Source organism: Amphibalanus amphitrite, unplaced genomic scaffold, assembly GCF_019059575.1.
Source record: "Amphibalanus amphitrite isolate SeventyFive unplaced genomic scaffold, NRLGWU_Aamphi_draft 000449F_arrow, whole genome shotgun sequence".
Lineage (NCBI taxonomy): Eukaryota > Metazoa > Arthropoda > Thecostraca > Balanomorpha > Balanidae > Amphibalanus > Amphibalanus amphitrite.
The window spans coordinates 444,742-458,517 of NW_024881943.1; the positions used below are offsets into that span (position 1 = coordinate 444,742).

General features: G+C 46.7%; 1 protein-coding gene and 1 non-coding gene across 2 annotated transcripts in view; one reads left to right on the top strand and one right to left on the bottom strand.

Annotated features, from left to right (window-relative positions):
- LOC122391672 (histone-lysine N-methyltransferase 2D-like) overlaps positions 1-13,776 on the top strand; it is a 74,630-nt gene that overhangs the window by 1,296 nt on the left and 59,558 nt on the right. The window contains exon 2 of the mRNA XM_043385811.1: positions 1,176-1,233. The gene's annotated coding sequence lies outside the window, so the exon portion shown is untranslated. The remainder of the gene's footprint in view (positions 1-1,175; positions 1,234-13,776) is intronic.
- On the bottom strand, positions 13,033-13,119 carry Trnay-gua. Its single transcript is given in 2 exon segments — positions 13,033-13,068; positions 13,083-13,119. It is a non-coding gene; the product is annotated as a tRNA-Tyr (tRNA).

Consider the following 13,776-nt stretch of genomic DNA (forward strand, 5'->3'; position numbering starts at 1 on the left):
GAAGCTCTTGGTAAGTAAAATCCATCAGAAAGTGTGATCAAATAATGGCTGGTGACCTTCCATGACCTAGCATGACCTTTTCAGTGACCACCGATGACATGACCACTGAAGGCTAGCCATTAGCTGCACCCTGCCCGTTGCATATGGATCAGGTGGTGGTGGTGATGTCATGATTCTGAAATTATATTGCAGTTTTGGCGCACTTGTCAGAGCAGAAGACATTCCCACTTTTCCTCCATGACTATATGATGGTGAAGCCATGAAGCTGACCAGACGTAAGATTGAAAATTTGAAAGTACGAAACGTAAGAATGGTTGGCACTGCTACTCATCATACCTAAGTAATTCGCAGCTTGTAGGAAACCAGCTTTGAGTTGGCAAGACTGCAAATTTTGATTTAGAGGCAAGGATGCTTGAAAAGGTGATCGATCTTAGGTGTCCTAGGATAAGTTTGGAAACGGGATGCACCATTCGATGTGTTTTGGGCTTTACCAAGTTTCGCGGCGTTACGTGCCTCGTTTTTTTTTTTTTTTTTTGCATACACGATCAGTATCTACTTTTGGGATTTTCGGTCAGGCAGGTCCCCGTCCCCCCCTATCGAAAACCCGTGGCGCCGCCCCTGGGTGGTGTTGTGTTTCCTTATCTTTTTGAGTTTCTTTTTAGTTTTCAGCCAGCTGTCACGAGTGACATCAAAGGCAGCTCATTTTTGATGGCATAATTTCCAGATGTTTACCAGACATAATTTGAAATTGAAATGGAATATTTTAGCAGTAAGAACTTCAGTAGTCGTTTAGCAGGCATCGCATCACACTTGTTTTGTATACAACCAAGGAAAATTGCTTTCTACTCAAACCAAACCAAATCCAACCAAATCCAGCCAAACCTGACCTAACCCCACCTACAGCTTTCAACCCCAGTCTGCAAGCTGGCAATTTTTATGAGATCTCGTTGGTGCGGGCTTGTTGGGCTGGTGGGGATTCTGTGCGGTGCGGTGCAAATTTTGGCTTGGTGCGGTGCGGATTTAGTGTACCTAGTGCTGTGTGGAATTGGCTTAGCGACAGATATTACAAGTGTTGTTTCAATGGTCCTAAGTTGATTTCATGTTTGATATAAATTGAAGGCCTTCATAGTTCATGGAATAGAAATTGGAAAATGTTTGACATTCTGGTTTTGCAGGTTTGATTGATAGACAGTGCTGCTCTATGGGCTGGTGACTAGCAAGGAAGCTCAAAATGTGAGTATTTTTTTATTAATAAATGACACCTATGCTTATCTGCATTGACATATGCTGAACTAAATAATACCTACAGGGTGGGTGTCAGCCCTTCGGTTTATTATTCACTGACTGTATAGTGCCTGCAAATGAACATGCTAGGGACTAATGTTTCAGGTATACCTATGTTTGTCAGTTCATGGTCTTATAAGATTCCTGTTCATGTTATTGCTAAAATGGTATGCTAGGCTCTGCTAAACATCATGCTGTGTTTTACACATTTTGTTGACAAAGTGCATTCATGATTTGACAAGGAAGATTCATGACAAGGAAGATTGTGATTCGTGTGCAAGTTGAGGTGCATCCACATTTTCTTGAGTTCCTTTCAGTTCAGATGTTCACCTTTTTTGCCATAGGTGGAGAGTTTCAAAAAAAGGTAAAGGATGCTTATCGCATATCTTTCCAATGGAGCCATGAACTTCTCATTTGCCAATAAGAACATATGCTTACCAGTTTCTGGCCAACTCTGCCTTCCACCTACATTCTAGGCAATACAAATAGGCACTATAGTTTGAAGTCCAGGAATCCAGTCATTTATGGGTTGGGACCTTTTAATTTTGGGGGTAGCTACTGGCAACCTGACTGGGGTCAGCTTTTATCAACTTCTTTTTTTTTTAAACTGCTTTGCTTGATTCTGTTAGCTATCAATTTATGCTGACTGATGGGGACAAATGAGAATTCAAGTAGAGAGAAACTGATAAAAAAGGCCTTTAAGACAGCTGTGCTTTATTAATCCTCGCCTGTATTGGCCTTTTTGCAGCTTGGTTATTATGGGGGAAGGGATGGGGCTAAGTAGGAGATCCTTCCCAGCTGTTCGGCCCCTGGATCAAGGCAGAGTTTTGCAGAAAAACACTTCTTTTGGCGTCTTGATTTTGATTTTTGTTTTGATCATATGATTACGAGCGAGCGAGCGCAGCGAGCGAAGCGAGTCTTTTCGATATAACGGAAAAATCTCAGTATGAGCGGCCCGGCCCGGCCCGGCCCGGCCTGTAACGCTTTTGAGAGGCTTATATCTCAGCAACCGCTCGACCCAGTAGCGGCGGAACACCTTCAATTAAAGGGGGGCATTGCCGACTTTTGGTCCCATTCTTTCCATGCAACGCCCATAGGACTAATGTTAAAATGCCAAAATCAAAGGGGGGGGGGGGCACGGTGCCCCGGTGCCCTCCCCGTTCCGCCGCCTATGGCTCGACCGATTGGCCTGCGGTCTTTTTTGCTGGGTAGCCCCATCCCTTCTACCCCGTAATTGACTACTTTTGATACACCTCAGTGACCGTCGTGGCACGTGCCACGTGAAAAGTCAAGGGTATTCAAGCTGTTTTGCAAAAGTACTTAGTGATTTTGAGAGGCTCATATCTCAGCAGCCGCTTGGGCGATTGACTTGCGGTAATTTTTGTAGGGTAGCAGCATCTCTTCTACCAAAAATAGGATACTCTCGATGCATGTGGGTCACCCCCAGTGCACGTGCAGGATCAGGGGTGTAGGATCGCAAAATAGGTTGGGGGGGGGGGGGGGGGGGCTGAGCCACGGACGCCGGTGGGGGCGGCGACGAAAGGTGCTGACCGGGGGGGGGGGGGGGGAAACCAGCAGTGGAAAAGGTGTTGACCAATGACCGGGGGGAGCGTGGACCGTGGTAGTGAAAAGCGGGTCTATGACTTGAGTGATATGACTTAATCTCTCCCCCTGGATCCAAGTTCAAGCTTATAAAATAAGGCGTAGGTATATTCCGGCTCAACGTTTTACAACCACATGTCCACATTTATGCAGTGTATGTTCCCGCTCTTTTCAAATGCAAAGTGATGCCACTTAAACAGTATATGTATTCTCTTATACTTAACCCTGGCCCCGCTGGGGGGGGGGTCAATTTGCCCCCCCTCTGTGGTTTTTCTTGAATAGCAAGAAAACGGCGGCGCGCAGCGCCGCCAAATATTAAGTACCTTACCGGGCATCAATTTGACACCTTCACACAAAATTTCAAGTCTTAGGTCACCTTAGGTCAGGAGTTATTGAGGTCAAACTGAGGTCATTTAGCCGGTCCCGTAGCTCAGTTGGTTAGAGCGTTGGACTCCGCGTGGTGAGAGCACGCGTTCCCGGTTATGACAGTCCGGGTTCGAAGCGCGACGGGCGCTCGACATTTATGGGCCTCCTGACAGGTATGGTTGCGGTTGGTGGCAGGCCGTAGCCAGGCGAAGTCAGCGAGGGGACCGGCCGTGCGCGGCTTTGTGCGCACGTAAAACTTTGGACTCTAAATTCTGCCATAGAATCGGAATTGCGCGATCGGAGGGTAGAGGGCAGGGTCATCGCAACAAGCTTCGCTTAGCGGTGGATCTGTCCTTGTGAATCCTTCCCATCAAAAGGTTCGGACTAAATTTATAAAAAAAGTCATGTTCGAGCAAAAATAAGCAAAAAACATGAAATCTTGAAACGCTCACAAAAGCTACAGTTACTAAGCAATTTCAAAGTTCTTTATATATTCATGTAGAGAAAAGACTGCGCTACAAAACTGCTATCTCGGATTTTAATATTGTGGGATTTTGACCCCCAAAATTCAAAAAGTTTATTTTTTTAGAAAACGCAAAAAATACCAAAAGTTTTTTGACTTTCGAACTAACCGGAATATATGTGATATTCCCTGCGCTCTTCTATCTACATACCAATTTAAGATCGATACCTCTTTTTTGGCCAAGTTATAGCGGAAAAACTGTTCAAAATTGATGACATCACATTTTTGAACTCAATTTTTAGCAATTCTAGGCCACGTAGCGCAAAACAAAGACCACCATTAGACTCCCCGTGACGATCTGCATCGAATCAATACCCATTTTATGCAAAAATATCAAGTTTGACATTTGACCTTATTTGACCTGATCTTGACCTGACCTTCACCAGAACATGACCTAAACTGGCCCCAAAGGCTGTCTGACCCACATAATCGCATTTGTCATGTAAAATGGACCATAAAAGATGCATCACATGGTATTTTCATATTTTGACCCTCAGTGACCTGACCTCTGTGACCTGACCTGGTATCAGTGACATTAAATAGCAAAATATGTGTTTGACAAACAATACCCCATCGATGATTTGCAATGAAATGCACTTTACTCGATTTTACAACGCGTTTCTTGAAATGCCTGCAAACGGTGAAAATTCGACATTTGACCTGACCTGTGACGTCATCGGTTTGACCTAGGTCAACGAAATTGGGTCACAAGGTAGTTCCCTGTTGGGGCTATCCAAAGCCGTTTACTGCTTGTCGCTAGGTTGCGTGGTTCTCGAGATCTTAAGGGGGAGGGGGCCAATTTGCCCCCCCCCCCCCCAGCAGGACGCGTTGCTCGGCAGACCCCAATGCACGGTTCGTCGGAAGGTCATCTCAGGCTCAAAAGAAACGATATGTACCATTCGAAAGCTGACGGTGAGCTGAATCCAAAAATGTAATTTTTATCAAAATCGATCGATGGGCTTTTTTGCAAATTGCGTTTTTGTAAAAACTTTATAATTTTTTATTCAACGGGCTGTCCCGGACATTCTTGAAAACATAAACATGTATTTTTGAGTTCCAGTGAAAGCTGAACGGCAAAAGAACAATATTTAGCGAAACAATATTTCCAAACGTTAATATGCGTCTCCCACAGCCGACAATAAAGCGCAATCACACAGCTCAGTGTCACGATGGACCAAAGTCGGCCACACAGAAGCGTGAAATGACACTTATCGACTCGCAGACCCGGTGCTCTCGGCCCGCCTGACCGGCCACGGCAAGGAGGTTCGGCTGTCGTTCTACTAAACGTGCGTCATATTTGTTAGTTAAACAATTCAAGTCGGCACTTGAGTTATTCAGGATACATGAGCAGAAGATTCATTGCTCTGTCATCTTCACATCATGCATTAATTTGCACTTGTTCATGTCTACTTTGCTCAATTGAGCTTGGTATCATGCCCATATAAGGAAAATTGGCCGCGCTGAAATGTCAGAGGCTGCACCGGCCTCAGCTCGGGTGGAGTGGGGGGTAGCGCCCGGTGGGGCAGGGTAACCTTTGACCGGTCGAACGGCCGAGCAGCTGTCACCAGTACAGCCTCTGACAGTGAAACCCTGCTCACTTCCCCTGCGCGGGCACTGAGCGCAGCTGGATGGAACAAAACATGCATAAGAAAAATGTAAATTAAAGCGTGTTTTAAATAAAGCAGAACAATGAATTTTCTTCACAGGTATCCTGAATAACTTTAATAGCGATGTAGACAGTTAAACTGACAAACATGACATTTGTTTAATAGAACGAGAGCCAATCGTTCCTTCCGTGGCCGGTCAGGCGGGCCGAGAGCGCCGGGTGTGCGAGTCGATAAGGGTCATTTCACGCTTCTGTGTGGCTGACTTTGGTCCATCGTGACACTGAGCTGTGTGATTGCGCCTTATTGTAGGCTGTGGGAGACGCATATTAATGTTAGGAAATATTGCTTCGCTTAATATTGTTCTTTTGGCGTTCAGCTTTCACTGGAACTCGAAAAAACATGTTTATTTTTTCAGGAATGCCCGGGACAGCCCGTTGAATACAAAATTATTAAGTTTTTACAAAAACGCAATTTTCAAAAAAGGCCATCGATCGATTTTGATAAAAATTACATTTTTAGATTCAGCTCATCGTCAGCTTTCGAATGGTATATACCGTTTCTTTTGAGCCTGAGATGACCTTCCAACGAACCGTGAATGGGGCGCGGGTTAAAGGGAGATAATGAGCTTTCTTTTTTCTTAAATAAAAATTACTCGACATCTATACTATTTCTACTGTAGTTTCTATAAAATATGGAAATTTCCTAGCACATTTTAGTATGTGAAAAAGGTTTTTATTTTTGCAAAAAAGAAGCAGTGCTTGCAGTACTTGTAACACCCACCGAAATGCGTTGTCCTTCTCTATAAAAAAGTCGCAGTATATGGCGCTTTTGTTTCAAACAGCGACGCTTGGGTTTTTGTTTATGTTATCGCCATGTCGTTGCTTGGTTGTAAGGATTCTAATTTGAATTAGAGTTAATTCGGTTTAGAATTAATTAGATTCTAATTCGGGGGTACATAGTGCCTAGAGAAATGACACTGTTTACATTATTTTGCGCCACAAATGAACGGCATGCGCCAGAAACGCAGCCAAATCTTGCGATTGCGACTACGAAATTCATTATTTTGACGTCAGAGCCTGAAGCGAAAAATACAAGCATATTTATTTCAAAAAGACTTCAGGTTTGTCGAACGGTGTTATGAGAATTTTGATAACAGTACTGCATAAGTTTTTCAGTGATGCCGCAAAAGTGTTGTACTTGTACCTATCTATCTTCTTTTATTGTGCAGTCGGCGGGACCGATTCAAAATTGAGTCGTTGCTACTAAAATAGCAGCATATGGCGTCAGATGATGAACAGGAAAATTAGTTGCGTAAATTTAGACATAAACCACCCCCAAACCATGAATATCTTTTGAAGGCACTATAGACGACCATTAACTAACTAGATGTGATGAAGATCAAATGTAAGGAATACGCTCATTTTACAAAATTACATGCAAGTACCAAAAAGTGATGTAAGTACTTATTCAACGGTCATTTTCAGCGCTCCCCGCTAACGTGACTTCAAGTTGAGATATTTGCGGCAAGGTACCGAATTGAGCAAAATGGTTTTAATTTACATTATAACTTGTTGTGTTTTGTCAGAAAATGGTCCTAACTCAGATTTTGTGGAAAAAGGTCATTATCTCCCTTTAACGCTGATGAGAGATTCCATTTATTGATTGATTCAGTATTTAGATTCCTATCCCCTAGTTTGGCAAGCTGTTTAACGGGCTCCTTAGAGGGACCCTCACTTTCCTAAAATCTAGGTACTCATTTTTCACCAATCACCCATGCTTCATTTCGGAAGAGTCAAGTTTTTGTGTACCTAAAGATTGTAGACTGTTTAATGGCTTCCTTTTGGCTGTTTCAGGGACCACCTCGACTACTTCTAGGGCCACGATAACGGTATCGACAAAGTAGGCGATCGTGATCTGTAAAGCTGCAGGACCGTCACAGAACAATTTCTGTTGTAGTATTTTGCAAAACCCCCGCATTCTGCATATCATTGGAAGCATAATTTTATTTTTAAAGTTGTAGGTCGTGTAGCCACACGAATACTCCCAAAACGCAAGAAACAATTGCAGGCACGTAACTAGGATTTGGCCAGGGGGGGGGGGGGGCGAGGATCCCGGGAGGCCTACTCTCTACAGGGGGCCTCCTCTCTACAGAGGGCAAGGGAGCATCTAGGCGAACGTTTTTTTGTGGGGGGGGGGGGGGAGGTTACAGGTCGGCCGACATGCCGGGTCTGATGGATGAATTCTGACGACCGGGGGAGGGGGAGCGAGTATGTCGAGATCAAAAGACATTTTGTCTTCGTCGTTTCTAAGATGAAGCTTTATCGTTATAAGTCACTCGGCTTAGTAGTTTTAGTTAAATTCACCTATACAAGTGCGTCGCCACGGATTTCTCACTGGGGGGGGGGGGGGGACGTATCGACCGACTTAAAAACCCAGAAGTTGATATTGTTACCGCACTTTTAGCCTAATGCATTAGAAGCATACAGTAGCAATCTCTCTTATGTTTATGAATCGACGGCGCGAAGCGCGGCGAAAATTTGCAAAAAAAAAAAAACATTTGTCAAAACATAGCTCTAAACAAGGGCGCACACAAGGGGGGGGGGCACACGGGCCCGTGCCCCCCCCCCATTCTAGTTGGGGGGCCCAACTCGAAGGAAGGGCGGCCGCCTCAAATGGGCCTCTAACTAATCCTTAGACCACCGAAGACCGTGTACAAAGGGCCCTCAAATGGCCTTAAAGGGCCCTCAGATGGTCTCAAAAGGCCCTCAGATGGCCTCAAAGGGCCCTCAGTTAGCGTCATAGGGCCCTCATCTGGCGTCAAAGGGCCCTTAGATGGTGTCAAAGGGCCCTCAGATGGCCTTAAGGAGCCCTCAGATGACCTCAAAGGACTCTCAGATGGCCTTAAAGGTAGTGTGCCACTGTGCCAGCTTTCTTGGACCATATGGAGTTAATGACCCGGATAAGGAGAACCGGATTTTTAGAACTTATCCATACCTTCAAAACTTATGGAAACGTCTTAAATTCTTCAAATTTTGAGTACCCCAGTGCGAAATTCGCCCCGACGGGTTGTCGGTCGTACCCCAACCACATTTCACACCACTATGAACAATAAATGCACACACTAAAATCGCTATTACCGATAGGCTCATCCAATCAAGTTTCGATAAACCCGTTCATCATCATCTCCTGCGGTTTCGAACACGCCTGTTAGGTGGCTTCTGATGCTCGTCGAGGTCGGAATTTCCAAATACGCGTGGTGCGTCGGGCCGCGCGCTCTGACTTCGGCCAAGAAAAATGCGTCAGCTGATCATTGTCATTTCTGCCACTTGCGTGTGGTGTAATGGGGTCATAACTTAAGAGACGGCTGTTTCATATCAATTATTTTACATAAAATCATATTTCAAACCACAAATTAATGTTCGACAGCCAAATTTAAGAAACAATACCAATACAGGCTTACAGTTTAAGGCTCGACATTGTGTTGTCTACGATTAGACAGCTGATAACTCATTCCCGTACGTCGTATGGTTGTAACACTATAATGACCTTTGCTTATTGTCACAAGTGCGCCGCATTCGCGATTGTTGCCCGACGCCTGTTTGCAGGTGAGCCCACTACAGTTGTTATACATATCTAAAAACCGATAAACTTTTAGGTGAAAAAGGCACTATTCCAGGCCCATTTTTGATTTTTTTTTGCGATATTAGGTAAAAACAGAAGCTTCTTATCCTAGGAAAAATAAAACGGGAAATCTTTCAAAGGTGGCACACTACCTTTAAAGGGCCCTCAGATAGCCTTCAAAGGGCCCTCAGCTAACGTCAAACGGACGTCAGAAGGCCTTAAAGGGTGTCAAAGGTCCCTGAGCTGGCGTCAGAGGGCCATACCCTTGCGTCAAACGGCTCTCCGAAGGCTCTAAAGGGTCCTTTGCCGTTGACAGAGGGCCCCCAGCTGGTGCCAAATGGCCATCAGAAGGTCTCAAACGGTCCTCAGCTGGCGTCAAGCGGCCCTCAAAAAGCCTCAAGGGGCCCTTAGAAGACCTCAAGGGCCCTCAAAAGGCCTTAAAGAGCGTCAAAGGGCCTTGAGCTAGCGTCAGAGGACCCCCCAGCTAATGCCAGAGGGCCCTGAGCTAGCGTCAAACTTAAAGTGCCCTTAGCTGGTGTTAGATGGCCCCAGTTGTGTCAGAGGGTCATCCATTGGCGTCTAATGGCCATCAGAAGGCCCAAAAACACGATCCTCAGCTGGCGTCCAACGGTCCTCAGCTGATGTCAAGAGGCCCTCAAAAGGCCTCAAAGGCCCCTCGACTGCTCAAAGGGCCCTTAGAAGGCCTCAATGGGAACTCAAGAGACGTTAAACGGCCCTCAAAAGGCTTGAAAGGGCCCTCTGCTGATGGCAAAGGGCTCGCACCTGAGTCAATAAGAGCCTTGTCAAAAAACGGACCTGAGAAACCTTGCCGGCCCTGGTTATCTGCGGGACTCCTACACTTACCTGAGTGGCCCCCGTTTACTGAGGGGCCCTGGTTATTGATGGGTCCCTGGTTACTTAAGGGGCGCCTGGTTACCAGAGGGGCCATGGTTACCTGGTGGCCCCTGATCAATTGAAAACCCCTGGTCATCTGAAACGCCCCTGATTACCTAAAGGGTCCCTAATCACTTGGATTCAGTGACATAGCAAGGGAGCGAGGGGGTACGTGTCCGTTCTCGGGTTTAGGGTTCCTTCGAAACCGAGGGGCCCTACGGCGCCAGTTGGTAGCAGAGGGTTCGCGCTGGCCGCACTTCAACTCGGAAGGACACCACAGGGCTTGTGGGGGCACGTTATTGGCTCCTATGTAGCCACAATTATCTTCATAAAGGCCCAATGCCGGTTTCTGAGAGACCTCGCCGGCCGCTCAGGGCCCTAATAACGGCCAACGAGGGATTGGCTGCTATGGCTCCACATCCGTCTGTGATAGACACACGGTCCACACCAGTGTTTCTAAAGGCACCCACAACGGCAACTGCGAGGCCCCTCGCCCCACCTCCAAGGGACCCCCACCAGCGCATCTTAAGGGCCTACATCGGCGGCTCTGAGAGTCCCCACACCGACGCCTCTGAGGGCCACGTACCAGTGACTCTGAGGGCCTCTTACCAGCCTCCGAGTGTCCTTGCCAGCCTATGACGGGCCACTTTCCACTTGCAGGCCATTTTGCAGGGCCACACACATGCCAATGATGGTCCCACCAGTGTCTCTAAGCCCTAAGACCCCGCAACGGCGCCTGTGAGGACCCAACACCAGCGCACCTGACGGCCTTTCACTAGCACCTCTGAGCGCGCCACACACCGGTGACTCTGAGGAGCTCGCTCGTAAAATACCATGTAAATTAGGCATTAGTGTACATTAGGCACACTCCTCGGGCATAAATGATACTTTTGCTTGCCGATTTTCCACATTTTCTCATGCAAAGACCGTTTTAAAGAGACCCGTCTGCCAGTGAGACTGGACCCACCGTGCCTCCCTCATCGAAAGGTCCTGGATACATCCTTGCCTGAGCTGACCCCGGGCCCCCGGGTGACTCGCGGGTCCGGGGTCCGCGAAAAAAAACATACTTAAAAACACGCTAGCGTAAAAATATATATGTTTTGGAAATTAAGCTGGTACCGAAATAATTGTTTTACCTACCATGCATTGACAAACCAATTGCTCAAGCTTCAAACCAACCGAAATATAGCCCCGTGGGCCGTATTTTTTTTTGGGGGGGGGGCCCTTCGGCATGGGGGGCCCAGTTCGAAGGTCGTGCCCCCCCCATTCAAAAATCCTGTTTGCGCGCCTGGCTCTAAAACACAGATTTTATGACCCTTTTAGCATGCTAGTACAAGCCGGAGTTCCTTAACAGTACACATATGAATTTTGATTCAATTTGACATTGTTGGTGTTATTACAGTCACGATCTTTCTTATTGATTGGTGTAAGAATCGGAGGCGCGGAGCGCCGAGAAAATTTGCAAGAACATTTGTCAAAACAAAGCTCCAAATCACACATTTTACAACTCTTTTAGCATGGTAGTACAAGCCGGAGTTCCTACACTCCACAGTACACATATGAATTCCGATTCAATTTGACACGGTTGGTGTAATTACAGTTACGATCTCGTATTGACCTGTGCGTACAACAATTTGCAAAAAAAAAACAGAGGGGCCTCCTCTCTACAGAGGACCACCGCTGTACTGTGGGCCTCCTCTTTTTACAGGGTCTCTCAACTACAGAAGGCCTCCTCTCTACAGAGGACTTCTCTCTACTGAGGGTCTATCCCTTTCAGAGGGCATCCTTTCTTCAGAGGGCCTCCTCTCTATAGTCTTTACAGGGGGCCTCTCTACAGAGGACCTCATCTCTGCAAAGGGCCTTCGGCCTCCGGCTTGCTAAAACCACAGTTGATTTCTTATGTGTGTGTACCTTCCTGGTTTTGTTTTCCTAGTATGTTCTTTCTTATGACTCGAAAGTCATTTTATAAATTAAATTTACTCCCTCCATTACAGTGCACATTTTCAAGGCCCCCAGTTAGTCTTAAGGCCAAAATTGGGTAGTCGTAAAGCAGAGAGGCGCTGTACCCAGACTCTAGAGCTGCTTTCTAATCGGACCAAACCAAACCAAACCTAAGCAAACCTGGCCTAACTTCACATACAACCTACAACCAAAAACCTGCAACCTACATACAACCTAAAACCTACCACCTAAAACCTAAAGCCTACAACCTACAGCCTAATCTACAGCGTCTTTCCTTGGTTGCAAAAAGAAGTGTGACGCCTGCTTTCTACTCCCCAAAACAGTACCATTTAACCTTGCCAAGTTGAGCTTTCTTTGATCTGTCCATATTTTAAAATGTTGGGGGGGGGGCTGACTGGCAAGTTGGGGGGGGGGGCTGACCAGCCAGTTGGGGGGGGGGGGGACTGAAGCCCCCCCAACTGTATAGGATCCTACGCCCCTGTGCAGGATACAACAATAAGAGGTGTCAAATTTGTTCCCATTTTAATAACTCGGTAATTACTGGGGCGATTTCGCTGAAACTTGGCATACAGGTAGGCACCCACCAGGCAATATATTCCCATGTGTTGCGGTTAAGGTGCTACTGCACGTGCGCACGTGCAAGGGGCGCTTCCAGATCTCGAGAACGGCTGGGCCGATTGCGCTCAAATTTGGTACACGGTTGGGGACCAGTTAGTAGGGTGCCGTGCAAAAGTCAGTTTGGACCCCGTTTGCACGTGCGCACGTGCAGAATGCCGCTTCCAGATCTCAGGAACGGCTGGGCCGATTGCGTTCAAATTTGGTACACCGCTAGCGACCGGTTAGAAGGGTGCTTTGCGCAAGCCCGTTGGAAGTACCCTCTCGCCCTTCCGCACGTGCAGGGCTCACTATCTCGCTCGCTCGTTCTTCGCCCAAAAGGCGTTTTACTGGTGTATTCATATATTTGGGGTACGTCGGGTCGGGTCAGGTCAGGTCAGGTCAAGCAAAGCAGTAAGCATCCCATCATGAATCTATATTCTATACTCAGGTTGGATAGATGACAGGTCCGTTCTGTCCCTTTCACCTTTACGCGCGAGGGTTGATATCAAATATGCCCTTATTGTTGACTGATGCGAATCACTTGTTCAAAAGATTTAAAAAAGGCTGGCCAAAACGTCCTCCGGGCCGGATTTGAACCAGCGACCTATGGATGTCCGTGTGTACCGCTACAGTCCACCGCTCTACCAACTGAGCTACCAGAGGCCTGGCGGAGGCCGGTTATGTCGAGCTGCGGCTGCAGAGCAGGTGTGTTGCAATCTCTGAATTTGGGTGTTACCTACACTTTCACTCTTTCTCAGGTCATAACAAGCGACGTCAGGCTTGGCCCATTTGACATTGCTCTACAGTGTTAATACCTATCCTCTGGTAGCTCATTTGGAAGAGCGGTGAAATGTGATGCTATGAGCAGGCATCCCCAAACGTCACTGGCTCAAATCCGGCCCGGGGGACCTTATATTCACGAAAAAAAAAAAACCGCCCCGGAAAATAGGGAAAGCAGATGCGATCATCTTCTTGGGATAATCGATGTTTTTCAAAGTAAAGTCGATATTCACCACTGTTGGCGACGCTTTCGTTCGAATCTCCTTTCATGGTGTGGACTGTATTTAATCGCGCATCGCACAGCATTTGGTTGTTTGGTGACCGAGATCCAGGAGGAAAATGGTTTAATTGGAAAATTGGGAAAATAATTATTATAACCTATCACGTTAGCCTAGTTAAGATACAACTAAATATTGGATACAGGATAGAGCGCCGGATGCCGACGACTAAGGAACCTCCTTCTTAGGAAGTATATTTGGACCTAATAAAAGAGCGCCGGATACCGACGGCAAAGGAACCCCCTTCTTAGGGCGTATGTTA